The sequence below is a fragment of the Ammospiza caudacuta genome, chromosome 35, assembly GCF_027887145.1.
Source record: "Ammospiza caudacuta isolate bAmmCau1 chromosome 35, bAmmCau1.pri, whole genome shotgun sequence".
Taxonomy (NCBI): domain Eukaryota; kingdom Metazoa; phylum Chordata; class Aves; order Passeriformes; family Passerellidae; genus Ammospiza; species Ammospiza caudacuta.
The window spans coordinates 225,086-244,940 of NC_080627.1; the positions used below are offsets into that span (position 1 = coordinate 225,086).

General features: G+C 53.9%; 1 pseudogene; it reads right to left on the bottom strand.

Moving 5' to 3' along the window:
• Positions 1 to 12,649: 12,649 nt before the first annotated feature.
• The window catches only part of LOC131570464 (zinc finger protein 420-like), a 332,388-nt pseudogene continuing 325,182 nt past the window's right edge, over positions 12,650 to 19,855 (bottom strand).

Genomic DNA, 19,855 nt, shown 5'->3' on the forward strand with positions numbered 1-19,855 from the left:
GCCTGTGAAGTAAGCAAACCAATGCTACCTCCCTCACACTGAGTGGCCTGCTCTCAGACATAGAGACCATCAGACATGCCACCTTGCAGAACAGCAGTATAGTTTTTACTCTGGGCACATGGGCATGGCTGTGTAGACTCTGAGGGATGTGTTGCATGAACCTCTCCAGCCACAGTGAGTCAATCCACAAGAGCATTCAGGTACTGCAGGAAGGGTTCCAGAAGCTTCAAGTGGAAAACAAAGACTGGGTCAAAAAACTCTTCCAATCCAAGGGACTAAAGGGTTGGATGATGTCTAGCTAAAACAGGATGATTAATTCTCTTAGTGGTTGTTGTTGTATTGTTAACTGTCCCTTGTTTGTATGGATGCTTTTAGAAAGTCTTACAAAATTCTTTCAGTTCCATCTTTGTTGTAAAACAGAAAAGGGGAAGATACCCAACACAGGCTCCTCATGGACTCCTTGGAGGAGAGAATGGGAGGCCGAGATGGCACAAAAACCTCTCAGAGACTCAGTGTGGGAAGGAAAAACCTTAAAGGTACCTAAAAGTATTCTTAAATCCATAAAGTACCTTAAAACCCTAAGTTTCTCAAAGTAATAATGAGCCCTACGGAGTGTCAGTGCAAAGCTCTCAAGGGATTCATTAAAGCAGATAATTGGGGCCATGATTGCACAAAGCTCTCACAGAGTCTGTACCAAAAGGGAAACAAGTACCTTCAAATAACTGAAGTACCCTGAACATTAATGAGCCCCACTGAGTGTTGTTACTGACAAAGCCTCTCCAGAGAACAATTACAGCAGAAAATTGGAGGCTATGACAGCAGAAAACTCTCAGAGACTGTAAGGCAAAAGCCAAACTCAAAGTCCTTTGAAAAACCTGCAGTCCCTGCAGGGAGCATGAAGGAGCCCCCAGGGCACTTCCCGAGCAAGGCTCCATAGGGACTCTTTCCAGCAGATCCTTGAGGCCACAGGGATGTGGGCTAGGGGGGGATGCTGAGGGCAGGACAGTGCTCAGCCTGGCTGGGGCTGTGCCAGGAGGCCCCAGTGCCTCAGGACAAGGTGTCTCCTCACAGCCCTTGGTGGCACAGAACCAAGGCCCCAAGATACCAAGACTTGGCTTCTCTTTGTCCCTACCTGTCATCACTGCCTCCAGTTATCTGATCTGCCTGGGACCTGGGGACACTTTCTCAGTCGTGAACCTCGGTGGGACCCATTAAAAGTCCAAGTAACTTTGGAGTTGGATTCTGACTTGGAGTTCTGGAGAGCTTTCTTCAGCTCCCTCTCAGGGACTGATGTTCAGGGCCTCAGCACAAAGCCCCAGAGGCTCATTAAAGTCCTTGTGCTTTGTCTGTGCTGCTGAGCTGGGCTGGGCTCCTGGCACAGAGGCAGCTCCTGGTAACCAAGAAGAGCTTCAAAAGCACATTTCTCTTGATGAGCAGCTCTTCTGCCAGCCCAGCAGGGCTGGGGCACTGCCTGCAGCCACTCCAGGCACAGCACAGAGGCACAGAGAGCTTCAATCAGTCAGGGCTGGGAAGGTGCTGAGAAGTGCCTGCGGCAGAATCACTGCCAGCCCTTGGCACAGGAACCTCTGGCTGCAGCTGCAGCTCCTGGAGTGATCTCCTAAAGCTGGAACATCCCAATGTCTACAGACCCTGTGAGTACATTCTCTGATTGTCTCTTGTGCAGAGCAGCCAGGGGTGCCCAGGGCTGTCCTGCAGAGCAGGATCCTGCAGCCCAGGGCGCTGTGCTGGGGCAGGGACTCTGCTGCCTGCCAGGGACAGCTCTCAGCCAGCCCTGGCAGCTGCTCCCAGCACTGGGGGACAAGATCTGGGTGGGAGGAGACAGCTGGTAAGGCTTGGAAGTGCTCTCCTCGTGTGGGGAGGATGCTGCATTGTTCAGGACTGCTCACAGCATGGCATTTAACTGGAGAACATTTCCAAGTAGATTATACATGTAGCACAGCAAGGCAGGGACTGCATAAAAGGGAAAATCCTGATTTATAATCTACTGCACTGTGTTGTTTGGATGGGACATCACACACAGATATTCATTGATCAGTTCAGAATTTTTTTTTCTCAGATCATAGGAAACCAGGCAGTGACAGAAATCACTAAAGGACCTTTTAGAGGCAAAATCAGTTTCACTTTTCCAGCCTCCTCAGGTTTGCTCTGACGTCGCCATCAGAGCCTGCAGAGCCAGAGCTGCCCCTGGGCAGTGCCAGAGCTAGGAGGGGTCTGCAGGCCAGATCTGAGCCCCCAGGGCTGGGCTGGGCTCTGACAGCACTGGCAGGGCCCAGCTCTGGGTACAGGGAAGCAGCTGCTGGCAGGGACAGCCCCAGGCAGCAGAGCCCTGGGCAGGCAGAAAGGGGAAAGTGCCCCCAGGCTATGCTGGGATATTTAAAGTCCTCTCCGAGCCCAACTATTCCATGATAATATTTTTTACAGATCCCTATGCCAAGGCATCACAGCAAATGTGCAACAGCAGCTCCATCAGGCACTTCCTCCTGCTGGCATTGGCAGACACGCGGCAGCTGCAGCTCCTGCACTTCTGCCTCTTGCTGGGCATCTCCCTGGCTGCCCTCCTGGGCAATGGCCTCATCATCAGCACCGTAGCCTGCAGCCACCACCTGCACACGCCCATGTTCTTCTTCCTGCTCAACCTGGCCCTCACTGACCTGGGCTCCATCTGCACCACTGTTCCCAAAGCCATGCACAATTCCCTCTGGGACACCAGGAACATCTCCTACACAGGATGTGCTGCACAGCTCTTTTTCCTTTTGTTCTTCGTCTCAGCAGAGTTTTATCTCCTTACCATCATGTGCTATGACCGCTACATGTCCATCTGCAAACCCCTGCACTACGGGACCCTCCTGGGCAGCAGAGCTTGTGCCCACATGGCAGCAGCTGCCTGGGCCAGTGCCCTTCTCACTGCTCTCATCCACACAGCCAATACATTTTCTTTGCCCCTGTGCCATGGCAATGCCCTGGGCCAGTTCTTCTGTGAAATCCCACAGATCCTCAAGCTGTCCTGCTCACACTCCAACACACTCAGGGAATTTTGGCTTCTTGTGTTTTCCATCTGTGTAACATTTGGTTGTTTTGTGTTCATTGTTTTCTCCTATGTGCAGATCTTCAGGGCTGTGCTGAGGATACCATCTGAGCAGGGGCGGCACAAAGCCTTTTCCACCTGCCTCCCTCACCTGGCTGTTGTTGTCATGTTTGTCATCACTGGTATACTTACCTACATAATGCCTTCCTCTATGTCCTTCCCATCTCTGGGTCTGGCACTATCTGTTCTGTACTCAGTGGTGCCTCCAGTCCTGAACCCCCTCATCTACAGCCTGAGGAACCAGGATCTCAAGGCTGCAGTGTGGAGACTGATGACTAGATGGTTTCAAGAACATTAATCTGTTGGCCAATTTATGCAAATAATTTGTTATAAAAGTCATCTTTGATAATTCTTGCTTGTTTGGTTGTGGTTTATTTTTCTCTCTGTTTTAATTTAATAATATTTTGCACAATGACAATCCCTTGTTTGTGTCATTTCTCATTGTATTCCTCTCCACCTTCTCTGTGACCACAAACTGTGTGTGTCAATGAGGGGCTCTGCTTTTGGTGGCTTTGAAGGAACTAAAGGATGTTGCAGCAAAGTTTTCTGCAGAGATGCCCTTTTGTTGCCTTCTCTGGAGCTGCAGTAGCAAAGTCTGTGTGCAGAGCTGGGGGCAGATCAGTGCTGGCCCAGCAGCTGTGCCCAGCAGCAGCAGCACTTGGTGTTGCCAGTGCTGCTGCCATGGCCCTGCCCCACTGCCCTGGTGGCCCTGGTGTTGCTGCAGGGCCTGAGTGCTCTTGGGGCCAAGCACAGTCCTGGGGTGGCAGTGCCGGGGCTGCAGCAGGGACAGTCCATGGGCACTGCTGGGGCAGTGCTGACGCCTCAGGCCAGGCCCTGGGGGCTCCAGGCTCCTTGCCCAGGCTCTCTCAAGAACACACCCAGGCCAATGCTCAGCACAGAAAATCACCGTGAGCAGCCCCAGGCTGGCCGTGGGCAGGCTGGGGGCAAACAGCATGGCTGGAGCTCTGCAAGGGCCCTGGGGCAGATGGGAAGGAGCAGCAGAGCAGGGGCTGATCCATCCCCAGTGCACTGGAGAGCCCAGGGCAGCATCCCAGAGCGTCCTCATGGAGCTGCCAAAAACATCCTCCCTCTGCAGCCCTGGCCTCTCCCCCAGCTCACACAGGTGCCCCATCCTTGCAGGCACAGACAGGACAGCACTGCCTCAGCAGCCCCTGTTTGCATTGCACAGAGCAGGGGGAGCACCCCCATGCTGTTGGTGTGGGGACATGAACCTGAGGGAGCACAAATGCCATCAGCCCCTGGGGCCAGCAAGGGATAGAGAACTTGAACACCTTCCCCCATGGCTGGGGCTGAGTGCTGTGGCAGCTGCAGCTGCTGCTGTTACCTTGCCAGGGGCTGAGGCCGTGGGGCAGTGCCCAGAGCAGCCTGGCCTGAGCAGAGCTGTGGGGCCAGAGCCAGCTGGGCTGGGCTGGGGAGAGGCCCTTGGTGCTGCCCAGAGCTCAGGGCAGCTGGCAGAGCTTGCAGGGAGCTGGGCTGGGCTCAGAGAACCTGGCCCAGAAACCACCAGTGTCCATCTCAGCCCGGCTGAGCGTGCCAAGGGCAGGACTCAGGCCAGGCCTTGTGGGGCAGGGCCAGCACCTGTGCAAGGCATTGCAAACAGGCAAGTGGCCCAGAGAGGAGGCTTCTCTGTGCTCTTGGTGGCATGAACAGAGCAGGGAGGGGGCCCAGGACATTTGTCAGTGCCAGCCTCTGTTCCTGCTGGCTGATGTGTTCCTGTCACACTGTGACAGGCAGATCCTTTCTCTCCTTCATTGCTCACGGCTCTTCCCGGGATGGGCACTGGCATGTGGGGATGTGCAATGGCAAGGGCAGGAGCATGAGGCGGCCCCTGGCAGGCTGCTGAGCAGGGACAAGGAGGCAATGAAGCCCCAGTCCTGCAAGGGTCACTTGTCCCCTCATGGCCTCAGACCCAGGGCCAGCAGCCATGGCCAAAGTGCTGCCCATGCTGGCTCTGGCAGGGCTGTCTTGCAGCTGCTGCTCATCCCTGTGCCCTGTGCAGCCCAGGCTGTCCCACGGTGTCCCTGCCCTGTGCCTCTGTCCCTGCAGGCTGTCGGCATCCCCTGGCTGGCCCACCTGGCTGGGCCCCTTCCTTTGCTGACAGCTCTGCCTCCTGCCTGCCTCTGCCTGCCCACAAAAGGCCTGTGACTGCTTCAGGCTCCTTCTAGGGGACCTGCTGCACCACAGCCCTGCCCTGGCAGGGATATTCCTTTGTTTGGTGTCCAGTCTGGGCCTCCCCAACTTGACAATAATTCTTCCTTTCTCCAGATGTTCACTACTATGTCAAAAGGATTCACTATCTCTGATACCACCTTTCAATCCCTCCCAGGGCTCTCCTCTGCTGTCCTCAGTCTCCATCCCACTGAGCACAGAGCTCCTGTGTTCCTATACAGTGGTCAAATTGCCTGATGCCAGGAGCACGTGGACAAGAGGGACAGTTCTTTTCTATAGGAAGGAAACCACAGAACCCCAGGTTTGAAGGCCAATGAGAAGCAGTCACCAGAGGCCAAGGCCAGCCAGACCTGTATGTCCTTGCAGCTTTTGTCTGAAAGCAACCTTTGGATATATGGGGAGTTTTGCGGGTGGAATTCCATTTCAGCCATGGGTTGCTGGAATGGAATGACAGTTCTCCATAGGAAGGAAAGGGCAGAGCCCCAGCGTTTCAAAGGCTGATTACAAGTGGCCCCAAGGAAGCCAAAGCCAGCCAGACCTGTTGTCAGGGAAGAATCCTTGGAGAGACAGAATTTGGGAGGCCAAAACCCACTTTTGTCTATGGGCGTCTGGATGAGAGGACAGTTCCATAGGAAGGAAAATACGGAGCCCCAGAGTTTCAAATGCAGATGAGAGCTGGCCCTCAGGAAGCCAAGGGAACCTGGACAGTCCTGGCAGCTTTTGTCTGGGATCTATTCTTGGATATAAAGTATTTCAGAGGCTGATTCTCAATTTTGGCAATGGATGCCTGGACTTGAAAGACAGCTTTTTTCATGGGAAGAAAAGCACAGGCCCCCAGTGTTTTGAAGGCAGATGAGAGGTGGCCCTCAAGAGGCCAAGGCCAGCCAGAGCTGTCTATCCTGGCAAGTTTCATATGGGAATAATCCTTGGATATAATCAAATCTGGAGGAGGAATCCCAATTTCAGCCATGAACCCCTGGAGGAGAAGGACAGTTCTTTCCAACAGGAAGGAAAGCATGGAACTCCAGGGTTTCAGGGGCTGATAAGAAGTGACCCTCAACATGCCAAGGTCATCTGAATCTGTCAGGCAGCCCCCAGGAGGCCCAGCCAGCCAGACCTGTTCAATGTTCTTGGATCCTTGGGGACCTGCACCATCACAATGCCCCCTTGGTTCCATGAGGCCCTGTAGGATCACAACAGATCTTTATTTCCATGAGGTCCAGTGATGTAACAATGGTCTCTTTGGCTCCACAGTGGCACAATGGCCCTTGCTTCCATGAGGCCTTGCAGTGTCAAAATGGCTTCCTTGTTTCCATGGGACTGTGCAACGCCACAATGGCCAATTGGTTCCATGAGGTCACAGTGTCTCCAAATGGCCTCTTGGTTCTATTGGGTTCCTCAGGGTCACAATGACTCCTTGGTTCCACCAGGCATGGATGTGTCACACTGGTCCCTTGCTTCCATGGGGATCGCAGTGTCACACTGGCCCCTTACTTCCATGTGTCCCTGCAGTGTCACAGTGGTTGCCTTGGCTCTGTAAAGCCCTGTGGTGTCACAATGGCCCCTTGGTTCCATTGGGACTTGGAGTGTCAGAATGGTCTCATTGGTTCCATGAAGCTGCACACTTTCACAATGGTCTCTTTTGGTTCCTCAGTATCACAATGGCGCCTTGGTTCCATGAAGCCCTGAAGTTCGCAATGGCCCCTTGGTTCCATTGGGCTCCTCACTGTCACACGAGTTCTCAGTTCCACGGAGCTGAGAAGACACAGAGTCTCTCCTTGGTTCCATGGTGCCACACAGGGTCACAAGGGCCCCTCAGTTCTACACGGCCCCACAGTGTCACAATGTCCCCTTGCTCCCATGAGCACATGCCATGTCACAATGGTCTCACTGGTTCCATGAGGCCCTGCAGATCCACAATGGCCCTTGAACTGTCACAACAGTCTCACGGGGTTCCCTTGCTGGTTCACAATGGCCTCCTTGGTTCCATGATGCCCTGTAGTGTAACAATGGTATCCTTGGTTTCACAGTCAGGATGGCCCCGTAGTCTTGTGGAGCCATACAGACCCTTATAGAGCCCCACGGCCCCTTATGGAGCCCCACAGGGTCACTGTGATCCCCTTGAGTCCATGAGGCCCTGCTGTGCTACAGTGGTCCCTTGGTTATGCAAGGCCCTGCAGTGTCACAATGGCCCCTTGGTTCCAGTGGGTCCTGAAGTGTCCTAATCATCTCCATGGTTCCATGAGGCCCCACAATGTCACAATGAGATTTCGTACTGCCAACAACAGTCTCCTTGGATCCACTGCGTCACAAGGGACCCTTGGTTCCATGAGGTTCAGTAGTGTAACATGGACGCCTTGATTCCATGAGGCTGTGCAGTGTCACAATGATCTCCTTGGTTCTGCGGCCCTGCTGTGGCTGCTGTGTAACAATGGACCTGTGGTACCATGAGGTTCCATGCTGCGTCACCATAGTCCCTTTGGTTGCACAGGCCTTGCTGGGCCACAATGGCCCCTTGGTTCCAATAAGGTTCCGTACTGTCAACAATGATCTCCTTGGTTCCACAGTGTTACAATGGACCCTTGGTTCCATGAGGGGCCTGGCCTCCCACAGCCCCTCATGGCCCCTCACAGCCGCAGGCCTGGGGCTTCTCCCAAAGGAGGAGGGGTCAGGCCCTGCTTGTTCTCCTTTCATTTCAGTCCCTTCACAGCCATGAGTGCAGAAGGGCTGAAATGAAGCCTTTCCCCAGCGTTTCCCTTGGGGTTAACTGCGGGCTGAAGCTCTGTGCTGGCCCCAGCCCCAGCGACACCATCCTTGCAGCTGCCAGGCCTTTGCTGTCCCCCCGTGTCCGTTCCCTGTCCCCGAGTCCCGCCCGGCTCTGGCAGCAGCAGCAGCCGCAGCGCAGGGGGCGCCGGCCCGGCCCAGCCGGGGCTCCCGGCCAGGAGCAGCAGCAGCGCCGGCCCCTTCCCGCCTGCTCCTGCCTCGGCTCCCAAGGGCTTTTTCCAGCTCAATTCTGGAGCAGAGCAACCAGCACCCACACACAGCCCTGATTGCTCAGGGCCTGCCTGTGCTGCCCTGAGCCAGCCCTCAGGGGAAGAAAGGATCAGGTTCCAGCGCTGTTTTCAGCACTGTTTTACTCACCCTGAGGTGATTTCAGGAGGCTGCTGCTGCTGCCTTTGCTTTGGGAATTGGAGATCCTGGCTGCTCTTGCCACTCTTCTGCTTGCCACTTGAAATTTATCTATAAAACTGCAATTGCCTTTTTTGAACAGTGCTACCCAGAGTGCTTTTGTGACAGTGAATTTAGGAATCCTTTAGATCAGAGATTTTTGGGAAAGCTGCAAAAGGCAGATCTCAGAGACAGCAGAACTGTGATTACAGCTAAGCGGTAGCCATAAGATTTGTTAGCAGAAAAGTTATATTAGAAGTAGAAAGCAAGGACAACTAAAACAATGGTTTTTGTATTAACCCTTGGTAGAATAACTCCCTAAGCTACAGAAAACAGTATCTAGTGAGATATTAGAAAGTTCTAATTTTGAGCTCTGTGCATTGTGTTTTAAGGCATACAAGCAGGTATTGTGTTTGAAATAAGCAAGCATTGTTTTAACCAAAGGTACCTGTGCTTGTAGTGGTTGGATGGAACTACTCTCAATATTATTTTGATTTGTGGGATTGGTAAAAAATTTTTAAAGTAAGTTGTAACATTGAGTTGTCTGCTGTTGAGCACACGAGCTGCTGGCATTATCCATTTCTCATAACCGTGTAATGAGACTGATGCTGGAAAATAAATAGCTCGAGACACGTTCCTCAGCAGTCCCGTCCCGTTGGTGATTTGTACATAGCTCCTGGCCGGCAATAGGTGAACTCAGGTTTTTGGTCACAGGCATCATGGTTAGCAGATCTTGAAATGCTCTCAAGTCCCTGAGCACTAAGTCAAGGAGAATTAAAGCAGCCACACAGGCCACATTTGCAGTGCTCAAACACAGCTCTGTTGCTGCTGCTGCTGCTGCTGCTAAAATAGAATCAACTGACCAGAGGCCATCACAGAAATTGCCTCTGGAGTGTCAAATCAAATGAAAAAATCCACCAGGAGAAAGAGAAACCAAAACTTCTTGACTCTCTCCATTGCTTCTTCTGAGCAGCAGCAGCAGCAAATGGAGATGCACAGAGGTGTTTTGCACTGCTGCTGATCCCAGCTGGAGCCCGGCCTGCTGCCCAGTCCCAGCGGGAACCTGAGCCCAGCCCAGGCAGCTCAGCGCACACGGGGCCAGGCCCAGAGCCCCGGGCACGGCCGCCCATTGCAGGGCAGTGACGCAGATGGAATGTCCTGCAGCCCAAACCTCCTGCTCCTGCCACACAGCGCCAGCCTTCTCCTCCTCCTCCTCCTCTCCCAGCACAGCACAAATTCCAGCTCGGAGGAGGCTTCCCCAGAGAGGGCCCCGGCTGCTGTTCCAGCCTGAGTGTCCCTGCAGAGGAACAGGGCATCTTTCAGCCACTTCCACAAGCTCAGGCTTCGCACTTCATGGTGAACCTGGGATGAAAATGGCCTTGCTAAGAAAGACGAAAGCCAAGGGAATGGATTAGCAGATATTAGAAAAAGATCACCTTTCTTCCAGGCAAGGTTCACCAAGTCATTCCCTGCATTTCTCCTTTTCAGATTCTTTCAGTTGGCTTCTCTGAGAAGTCCGGCTCGTTCTGGTGCTTATCATGAACTGATTGTGTTCTTGATTTAAGTACCAAGCACCAGATGTGGAATCGTCTACACTGAACTCAGAAACAAACTCCCTCTGTCAGACCATTTTCACATTCCAGATAATTTTCAAGATTTCCACTGACAGGTTGGAATGATTATCACACAATTCTCCACTTGTAGCTGCAGGCTCTGGAGATTCTTTCTCTGCATTCAGCCAGGCATGTATTCCCTAACAATTCCTGGTACCACCTCCTGTTTTCTTAGCCTAGAACAGTAACAATGAAAACCTTACCCATGGCAAAACTTCCCATTCCACCAGGAAAAGAGAGGACAAGTTTTCAAGTCCTCAAAACCTTTGTCCTGCTTTGCTGCAAGAGTCCTGCTGCAGGCACAGTGTGGAAAGCCAAGAGAAGCCACAGGTGGTGGCACATCTTGTGACAGGAGCTCGACCTCATTCTCCAGGAAATGTTTTTGAAAAGAGCAGACAGGATTACAGAGAAGATTCCTGGGAAACTGAATCAGCTTTCTAGAAGTGAAATGAAAATGGAAAGAAATAATGTGAAATGTTTTCCTCAATTTATTTCTGTGCTCCCCTTTTCCATCTTACACTACTTCTCCATGCCATTAATTCCAAATGCATCTCACCTCTAAGATCAATGACTTAGCAAGTTTTAGACACTCTAAAATACCATGAGCTGCACAGTTTGCATTCCCCTGTTTTTGTTGGAAAGCAATGCTGGAGACACAAGTGCAGCGCTTGGAAGCCTTCAGGCAAGGAATGTGCCCCGGCAGTGTGTGACCCTCAGCAGGGACAATGCTCAGGAATCCTGCAGGCAGGGAATGTGCCCCGGCAGTGTGTGACCCTCAGCAGGGAAAATGCTCAGCAGCATTGCTGTGCTCGGTCTCCATGGAACCATGCCAGGAGCAGCTGCTGAGCTCAGAAGCCATCGCAGCCCCCGCCCTGCTTCAGAGCCCCTTGGCAGGGTGGGCTCCTGCCCTGGCTCTGTGTGCCAGGAGCCGGCAGCGCTGGGTGCAGGGAGCCCAGGGAGGGCACAGAAACACTGGGTGAGAAATGCTGGGGCACAGCGAGATGGGCGAGTGCAGCCGGCCAGGGCAGAGGAGCAGCACGCCCAGGGGGCGCAGCCTGCAGGACAGATGGCCAAGGGGAGAAAACAACAAACTTCTCAGGAGGGTGGAGAACAAACTTTTAGTTACAAACTTAAGAGAATGAGGTACATGGGAAATCTTAAACAGCATTGAATTACAGTAAATCACTTGACAAAGCACTGACTTCGCAAACTCTAACCTGTCTAACTTCATGTTATGCAGTTTTTGAGAAGAGGAAGTCAGGAGAAGAGAGAGAGGGAGAGAGAGATCCAACGTCAGTCTTGGATCTCAGCTGCTGTGAGCTCTGGAGCCGTGGGATGTTTCAGTGTCACACCAGTGTCACAGCCTGCCCTGCTCTGGTCCCTCTCTCAGGTGGGGTTTTCGGGGTGCCGGGTGCTTGGCAGCCACTTTGGGGCTGCACCAGAGGCTGCAGTGGCTGGGGTGGGGCAGTGACCACCCCACCTATGCAGAACTCTCCCTGCCCCCAAACACACACTGGAGATTTCTGGGGCCGTTCATCATTTCTCTGCTCTCCAGCACCAAGGCAACAGACTCTGAGATCATGCCCAAGGCAACCACCCCTGGCAATGGGGCTCCATGGAGCTGCTCTCAGGAAACCCCCAAGAGCTGGGGAGTGCCCCAAAACCTCCTCAGAAACATGAAATACTCCAAAATCTCTTCAGGAATGTGGATTATCAAAAAACTCACTCAGTAACTGGCTCCCCCTCCCTTCATGATCCCCAAACTTTGGCTATCTCATTCCAGACCCCAGCCCACCTCCTCAATCCCAACACCAACACATCCCACCACTCCTGGACATCATGACCCCCTTCCCAAGCCATATGTCCCCCCATTTCCCACCTCCCAAACCCCATCCCACCCATTCTGTCCCACCCAGTGCCCGTCTCACCCCACCTGATTTGAAGCCCTCTTTCCCCAATCCACTTCCAACCCCATTCCACACTGAGGGACTGTAGAATTGAGGAATTTTGGGGTGGGATTTCAGTGGCATTGAGGTGACAGATTGAACTCTCTTGTCTCTTTGAGTGCCAAGAAATGGGAAACAGGTACACCAAATAACCCCAAAACCCCAAATCCTCCCAATTATCTCCCCGAATCCCAGATTCCCCTGAAACACGAGTAAAAAGTGAGGCTTTAGATGCCTTTGATGAATTTATTGATTTTTACCCCAATTTTCTCTGGTTTAAAAGGATGAAGATTAAATCTAAGAAAATTAGGGCCAAAACAAAAGAATAACCAGCCCAGTGTCTTCCCAACATGGATCAGAGGGAATGTGGATCACCAGGGCTCTTCCCACATTGGTGGGTTCTCCAATGAGGTATGGAGTTGAGGCAGTGCATGAAGCTTCTCCTGCAGTTGGGACACTCACAGGGCTGCTCTTACCAGTGCCTTCATTGGTGTCTGGTCAAGTGAGAGCTCTGGGTGAAGCTCTTCTCACACTGGGGACACTCGTACGGTCTCCCCAGTGTTGATGCACCAGTGCCTGACAAGGGTGGAGTTGTGGTTGAAGCCCTTCCCACAGTTGGGGCAGTGGAAGGGCCTCTCCTCTGTGTGAATCCACTGGTGCTTGAGGAGATGGGAGCTGGTCTGAAACCTCTTCTGACACTCAGGACACTCACAGGGCCTCTCCCCAGTGTGGATCATTTGGTGGATGATCAGTTGGGACCTCCAACTGAAGGTCATCCCACATTCCCCACATCTGTATGGCCCCTCCCCAGTGTGGATCCTCTGGTGGTGGTTCAAGTGGGACTTCTGCCTGAAGCTCTTCCCACATTCTCCACACTCGTAGGACCGTTCCATGGTGTGGGTCCTCTGGTGGCGGATCAGGTTGGATCTCCAGCTGAAGCTCATCCCACATTCCCCACACTCATAGGGCCTCTCCCCAGTGTGGATGTGTTAGTGGATGACAAGGGCGGAGCTGCAGCTGAAGCCCTCCCAACATTCCCCACACTCGTAGGGCCATTCCCCGGTGTGGATCATCTGGTGCTGGATCAGGGTGCTGCTCTGCCTGAAGCTCTTCCACACTCCAAGCACTTGTAGGGCTTCTCATCATGAAGCTGCTCATGGACCACCAGCTCCGAGCTCTGGCTGAAGCTCTGTCCACCTTCCTGGCCCAGGGTGGGTCTTTCCTCCTCAGAGCACCTTGGGCTGGGTTAGGAGCCCCTCCTCCTGTGGGATCTCCAGAGATTTTCCTCCCTGTTGGATTCCATGGAGCCGCTCAAAACGGCCTCTTCCACGAGGTTCTGCTGTGGGGATTTTTCCTCCCTGGTCTCCATCCTTAGCTCCTTGTTTGGGGGAGGAAGGACAAGGAGAGGATGGGATTTGCCTCCTTGCCAGAAGGAAGGGGAAGGAGATGCCCCCAGTGCATCCCCGGAAGAACGGCGATGGCAGCATGGTTGTCCTGCAGCCGGGGGCCATGCTGGGCTGGGAGATGGAGTAGGAGAGAGGGGGAAAGGGGCACTGACTTGCTCCTTATCTGCCTTGGTGTGTCTGGGATCTTCCTCTTCCTCAAAGTCTCCTCCTCCTCCATGTGGCCAAGATTTGGGAATGGGAAATCCTGGTTAGGGGGAAAACAAGGAATGAGCACAGTGAGTTTGAAGGTCTCTTTGCCCAAGTCCATCTCTAGAAGTCACCAGCCATCTGGTGACCAGAAAAACCTCCCAAGCACCAAGACTCAGCCCTGAAAATGCCTCCCAAGAGCTCTCTGCTCTGGTCTCTGCCATTTGGTGTTTGGGGGTTCCCCCCTGTCCCAGCTGCTTGGGGTCCCATTTGTATTGGGGGTCCCCCATCTACTCCATCCCTGCCTTCCCTAGGATGCTGGGAGTCCCAGGAATCCAAAAAGTTCCCCCTTTTCTATCTCCCCACTTAGGGATGCCAGAGGTTTCCGGCCCCAAGGTCCCTTCTCCCCTTATTCTCTGCTTTGGAGTGCAGGGGCTCCATGGAGTCCCCCCTGCCCCTCTCCAGGCTGTTGAGGGTCCTGCCCATGGTGGCACTCCTCCCTCTCTGGGCTCCCCACTTTGGGCTCCTGGACGACACAGGACTCTGCTTTTCCAGACTGCTTCTGCCAGCAGCCGCCACCGGGATCTCCAGTGTCCCCCCAAGGGGTTTTTTCAAACCAGCTTTGGAGTTCTCAATTCTCCAAACATGCCCCTGAAAAAACCCAACCCAGGGACACCCCCAGGATATCTGGGCTGAGCTCCTCCTCCCAGGGCACCTGTGGGATGGGGGGTGGTGATTCCACGGGTGAGGGCTACGAATTCAGGGAGTGCTCGACCTCATGGTTCCTTCTCCTTTCCCTGATCCTCCTTTGTCCCCCCTCTTCCTCTTGCTCCAGCTCCTCCTCTTCCATCCCTCCTCCTCTTCCTCTCTAAGCTCACCTCCTTCCCCTACTTCCATCCATTGTGGCTCTCCTTCATCCCTCCCTTTCCCTCCCTCCTCCTCCCCCAGCAGCAGCCACACCCTCAGTGCCCCGTTCCAGCAGCCCTCGCAGCCCGTGGCAGGAGCGGGGATGGAGCCGGGACAGGTAGGGATGGGCAGCACGAGGCTCTCAGCTGCTCCCAGCCACTGGGGGTGGGGGGAACCTGGGCAAAAGGAGAGGCAAACTGGGAAAACTGGGGGCTGCACATCCAAACTGGGCCTTGCTGGGGACCCTGCCTGGCCACTGCCAGCCCTTGGGGCTCCTCCTGGGAGATCTGGGAGGGGGGAACACAGAGGGGGGGGATCTCAGGAGTGGCATCACTGGGAGGGACTGGTTTGTACTGGGATCATATTGGGATCATACTGGGAGCAGCTGGGCCCATCCTGGGGCAGACTGCAATCACAATGAGGGAGACTGGGATCACACTGGGATCATACTAAGACAGAGTAGGAGCCTGCAGGGGGCAGTTGAGACTGTGTTGGGGGCAAATGGGAGTGGGATCATTCTGAGGGTGACCAGCAGCAGTTGTGAGCAACTGGTATCATGCTGTGAGGAACTGGGAGTCACTGGGTGTGTGCTGGGAGTGTTTGGAATCAACTGGGCTCATACTGGGATGAATTGGGATCATGCTGGAGGTGACTGGCATCAAACTGGCAGTGAGTGCAACTATACTGAGACTGACTGGGAGTGGCTGTGAGCAAATGGGATCAGGCTAGAAGGAACTGGGAGTGACTGGGAATGTGCTGGAAGGAACCGGGGTACACTGGGAGAGACTGGGAGTGACTGGAACAAAAGTGAGGGTGAAAGGGAGCAACTGGGACCATGTGGGGCACAACTGGTTCATACTGGCAGGGACTGGGAGCACACTGGGGTCATCTCTGCATCATACTGGAAGGGACTGGAGTAATACTGGAAGCATCTGAGAGTGACTGGGAATACACCATGCACATCATCCCCCATACTGGGTTTGACTGGGAGCAGCTGGGAGCATGCTGGAAGCAAATGGCATTATACTGGGACTGACTGGTTTGATCTAGCTGGAGGCAACTGGCATCATACTTGACCAATCACTGTGAGTGACTGTAAGTAACTGGGATTATACTGGAACCATACGGGGAGTTCTGGCATGTGACAAGGATCATACTGGAGGTTACTGAGCTCATATTGGTGTTGAATGGGAGTAACTGGGATCACACTTTGGGCTACTGGGAGCAACTGAGAGAAACTGGGATCATGCTACAAGCAAACTGGAGGAACTGGGAATGACTGGATGCATGCTGGAGGCAAATGGGGTATACTGGGCGTGACTGAGGTCATACTGGGATAACAAGAACCTTACTGGGATCACTGGGAGTGTCTGGGAATTACTTCAGACATGCTGAGGGCAACTGGGATATACTGGCAGTGTCTGTAACCATACTGGGGATGACTGGGAACAGGAAACATGCTGGGGACAACTGGGACTCCATGCTGGGGGCAAATGGAAACGAGTGGGAGCGACTGAGTCTACACTGGGGGCAACTGGGCATGATTGAGACCATGCTGGAAGGGACTGGGATCATATGGGGAGAGCCTGGGACGATACTGGGATCCTATAGAGATCATAGTGGGAGAGGCTGGGCCCATGCTGGGATTGACTGGAGTCGTACTGGGTCATACCTGGAGCAACTGGGACTGCACTGTGGGTGACTGAGAGTGGCTGTGAGCAACTGGGATCAGGCTGGAAGCAACTGAGGACAACTGGGACTAATTGGGAACATGCTGGGAGTAACTGGAATATGCTGGGACTGATTGAAACCCTGTGATTTATCCCCAGCATAGTGGAGATAAATGGGAGCAACTGGAACCACACTGGATGATAATGGGAGCAGCGGTGCCCATGCTGGCGTCATACTGGAACCGACTGCCATCATTCTGGGAGTGACTGGAAAAGTATTAGGAGTATCTGAGAATGACTGTGATCCTGCGGAACCAGACTGAGAGTGACTGGGAAGCTGCTGGCTGTAACTGGAACCATGCTGGAGGTGACTGGGAGCAACTGGGCCCACAAAGGGAGTGACAGGGAGTCACTCTGGGCAGGAATGGAATTGTACTGGGAGTGACTGGGTGCAACTGGGATCATCCTGGGAGCCACTGGGATTCCAGCAGGTGAGAATGGATCCTGACTGCAGGGGTACTGGGAGCTACTAGGCCCATGTTGAGAGGAAAATGTGGACACATTGGGAGCAACTGGGATCAACTGGAGGATACTGCAACCATGCCAAGGAGACTAAGGACACAACTGGGGTAACTGGGACCACACTTTGGGCAACTGCCAGAAACTGGGATCATGGTGGAGGCAAGTGGGAGTAAGTGGGAAAGACTGGGATCATTCTCAGGTAACCAGAACCTCACTGGGGCAACTGGGATATGCTGGGAGTGTCTGTGACCATACTAGGGGCACTGGAACCACACTGTGAACAGCTGGGACCATGCTGGGGGCAACTGGGAGTGAGTGGGACAATGCTGAGAGGGACTTGGACTATTCTAGAGAAAACTGGGATCATAGTGGCAGGAACTGGGAACAACTGGAACTATGCTGGCAGCAGCTGGGATCATACTGGGATCACAGTGGGAGAAGCTGGGCCCATGCTGGCTGAGACTGGGATCACTCTGTGGGTGACTGGAATCATACTGGGATTGACTGGGAGGGGCTGTGGGCAACTGGAATCATGCTGAAAGCAACTGGGAGGAAGTGGGAGTGACTGGGAGCATGCTGGGGTTGACTGGGATATACTGGGAGAGACTGGGAGTCATGAGGATCATACTGGGCACTACTGGGGTCCTGCTGGCATTGACAGGGAACAACTGGGATCACACTGGGGGCCACTGGCATCATACTGGGAGTGACTGGGATCCTCCTGGGATTACAGTGGGTGTCAATAGACCCTGACTGGGGTTACTGGGAGCTACCAGGCCCATGCTGGGAGCTGCCTGCGCACACACTGGGAGGAACTGGGAGCATCTGGGAATGACAGGATGCATGCTGGTGACAAGTGGGGTGTCCTGGCAGTGACTGGGATAAAACTGGGGGCAGCTGAACCACGCTGAGGGAACTGGGAGTGCCTGGCAATGGCTAGGAGAATGTTCAGGGCAACTGGGATATACTGGGAGTGCCTGAGACCATGCAGGTGGAGACTGGGACAACACTGGGAGCCACTGGGAATGTGCTGGGGGTGACTGGGACCATGCTGGGGGAACTGGGGACAAGTGTGTGTGCCTGCGGTCCTGCTGGGAGAGACGGGCATCATACTGGGAGTTACTGGGGACAAGTGTGAGTGCCTGGGGCCCTGCTGGGAGAGACGGGCATCATACTGGGAGTTACTGGAACTATATGAGGGGCAACTGGTAGAACTGGAACCACACTGGATGAAAGTGGGAGCAACTGGGAGCAACTGGGACCATGTTGGGGACAAATTGCATCATAACGGGGAATGACTGGGAGTGCCTGGGCTCATACTGGGAAGAAGAGGGATCCTGCCAGGAGTGAGGGGAAGTGACCAGGATCATGCTGGGAGTGACAAGGAAACTGGAAGCACACAGGAGCAGCAACTGGGCTCATGCTGGGAGCAGGGCTCCTGGAAGGATGGATGCAGGGGCTAAACCCAACAAGGTGAGGTGTCACAAGTCCAAGTGCCAGGTTCTGCACCTTGGCCACAACAACCCCTGCAGCGCTACAGGCTGGGGACAGAGTGGCTGGACAGCAGCCAGGCAGAAAGGGACCTGCAGGGACTGATAGACAGCAGGCTGGACATGAACCAGCAGTATGCCCAGGTGGCCAAGAAGGCCAATGGCTCCTGGCCTGGATCAGGAATGGTGTGGCCAGCAGGAGCAGGGCAGGGATTCTTCCCCTGTGCTCAACACTAGTTGGGCCGCAACTCGAGTGCTGTGTCCAGTTCTGGGCACCCAGTTTAGGAAGGACATGGAGGGGCTGGAGCGTGTCCAGAGAGGGGCAACAAGGCTGGGGAGGGGTCTGGAACACAAGTCCTGTGAGGAGCAGGTGAGGGAGCTGGGGTTGTTTATCCTGGAGAAGAAGAGGCTCAGAGGACACAAGGCAGTGTCAGGGCAAAGGTTGGATTTGATGATCTCCAAGGTCTTTTCCAACCTTGCTGATTCTGGGATTCTCTGGAACCACCCTTGGAGCAGTTGCAGAATGAGACCTGGGCCTCCTCTTCAGAAGCTGCAGCAGCCCAGGTCCCTCAGCTTCTCCTGCCAGCCCCAAAGCCCATCCTGTCAGTCCTGCAGAGCCTCTGCAGCTCCTCCTCACTGTCCAGCACAGGGAGCCCCAGAGCCAGACACAGCAGCCCAGATGTGCCCCCCTGGCCTGGGGTGCCTCTGACAAGGGAGCAGCTCGAGGCACTGCAGGAGCCTGCAGACAATTCCTGCAGCACTGTCGGTTTCTCGGCTGTTTAGGTGGCCTGGAAAGGCCCAGGGTGGCCTTGGACAGCCCGCGCTTCAAGGGATAAGAAGAGACTTCTGATCTTTTCTCGGTCTCGGTGTTTATTAATTGTTTATCTAAAAGATTTTCTTTCAGCCCGACAGAGGTCTGCACAGCAAGCCAGCCATGAGCACACTGAGAGCCCCCAGGGCGGTCACCTATCTTTATACCCGAAGTTACGTGTACAGTATTTATCATTTTTCCCCAATACCTTTTACCCTTATTAACCGGTGCACTTCTAGTAATAACCAATCCCAAAGTGCCACCATCACCACAGAAGATGGAGGCCAAGAAGAAGACTAAGAACAGGACACGCCCCAATTCCTCCATCTTACTTCTTTAGACCCCCCTGTACAGAAATCCTAAACCCTGTGTTTTACACTCTAATTAACTTATTCCTTCACCATTCACCCAGTGAAATCCTCCCATCCTCATACAGGTGTCGTCTCCTGTGTAGGATCAAAGTCCAGCCACCAGACACTTCTGGCAACATTCCAGGACTCCCGAGCCCCCCAAGGGTGGTCTCGGCCACTCTGCACCTCCATCCTGAGGTGCTGAGATCCCACACAGCACTTGCAGGATGATCCTGCTGCCCAAGGGACGTTCCCATGGTGCCAAGTCAGGAACTGCAATGGGGAATGGGGCCAGAGAGGGAAGGGCAAACAGGGATGGGCTGTTTGCAGGGGAGGGAACAGGGCTGGGCAACAGAAAGAAATTTCTAGCAGGGCAAAGGAAAGAAAGCAAAGGTGAAGCCAAGGAAATGCTCAGGGCAGTTTGGGAGTGGCTGCCAGGCAGCCCTGGCTCTGAGCAACAGCGTCTGCAGCGGGACAGGAAACTCCCAGCT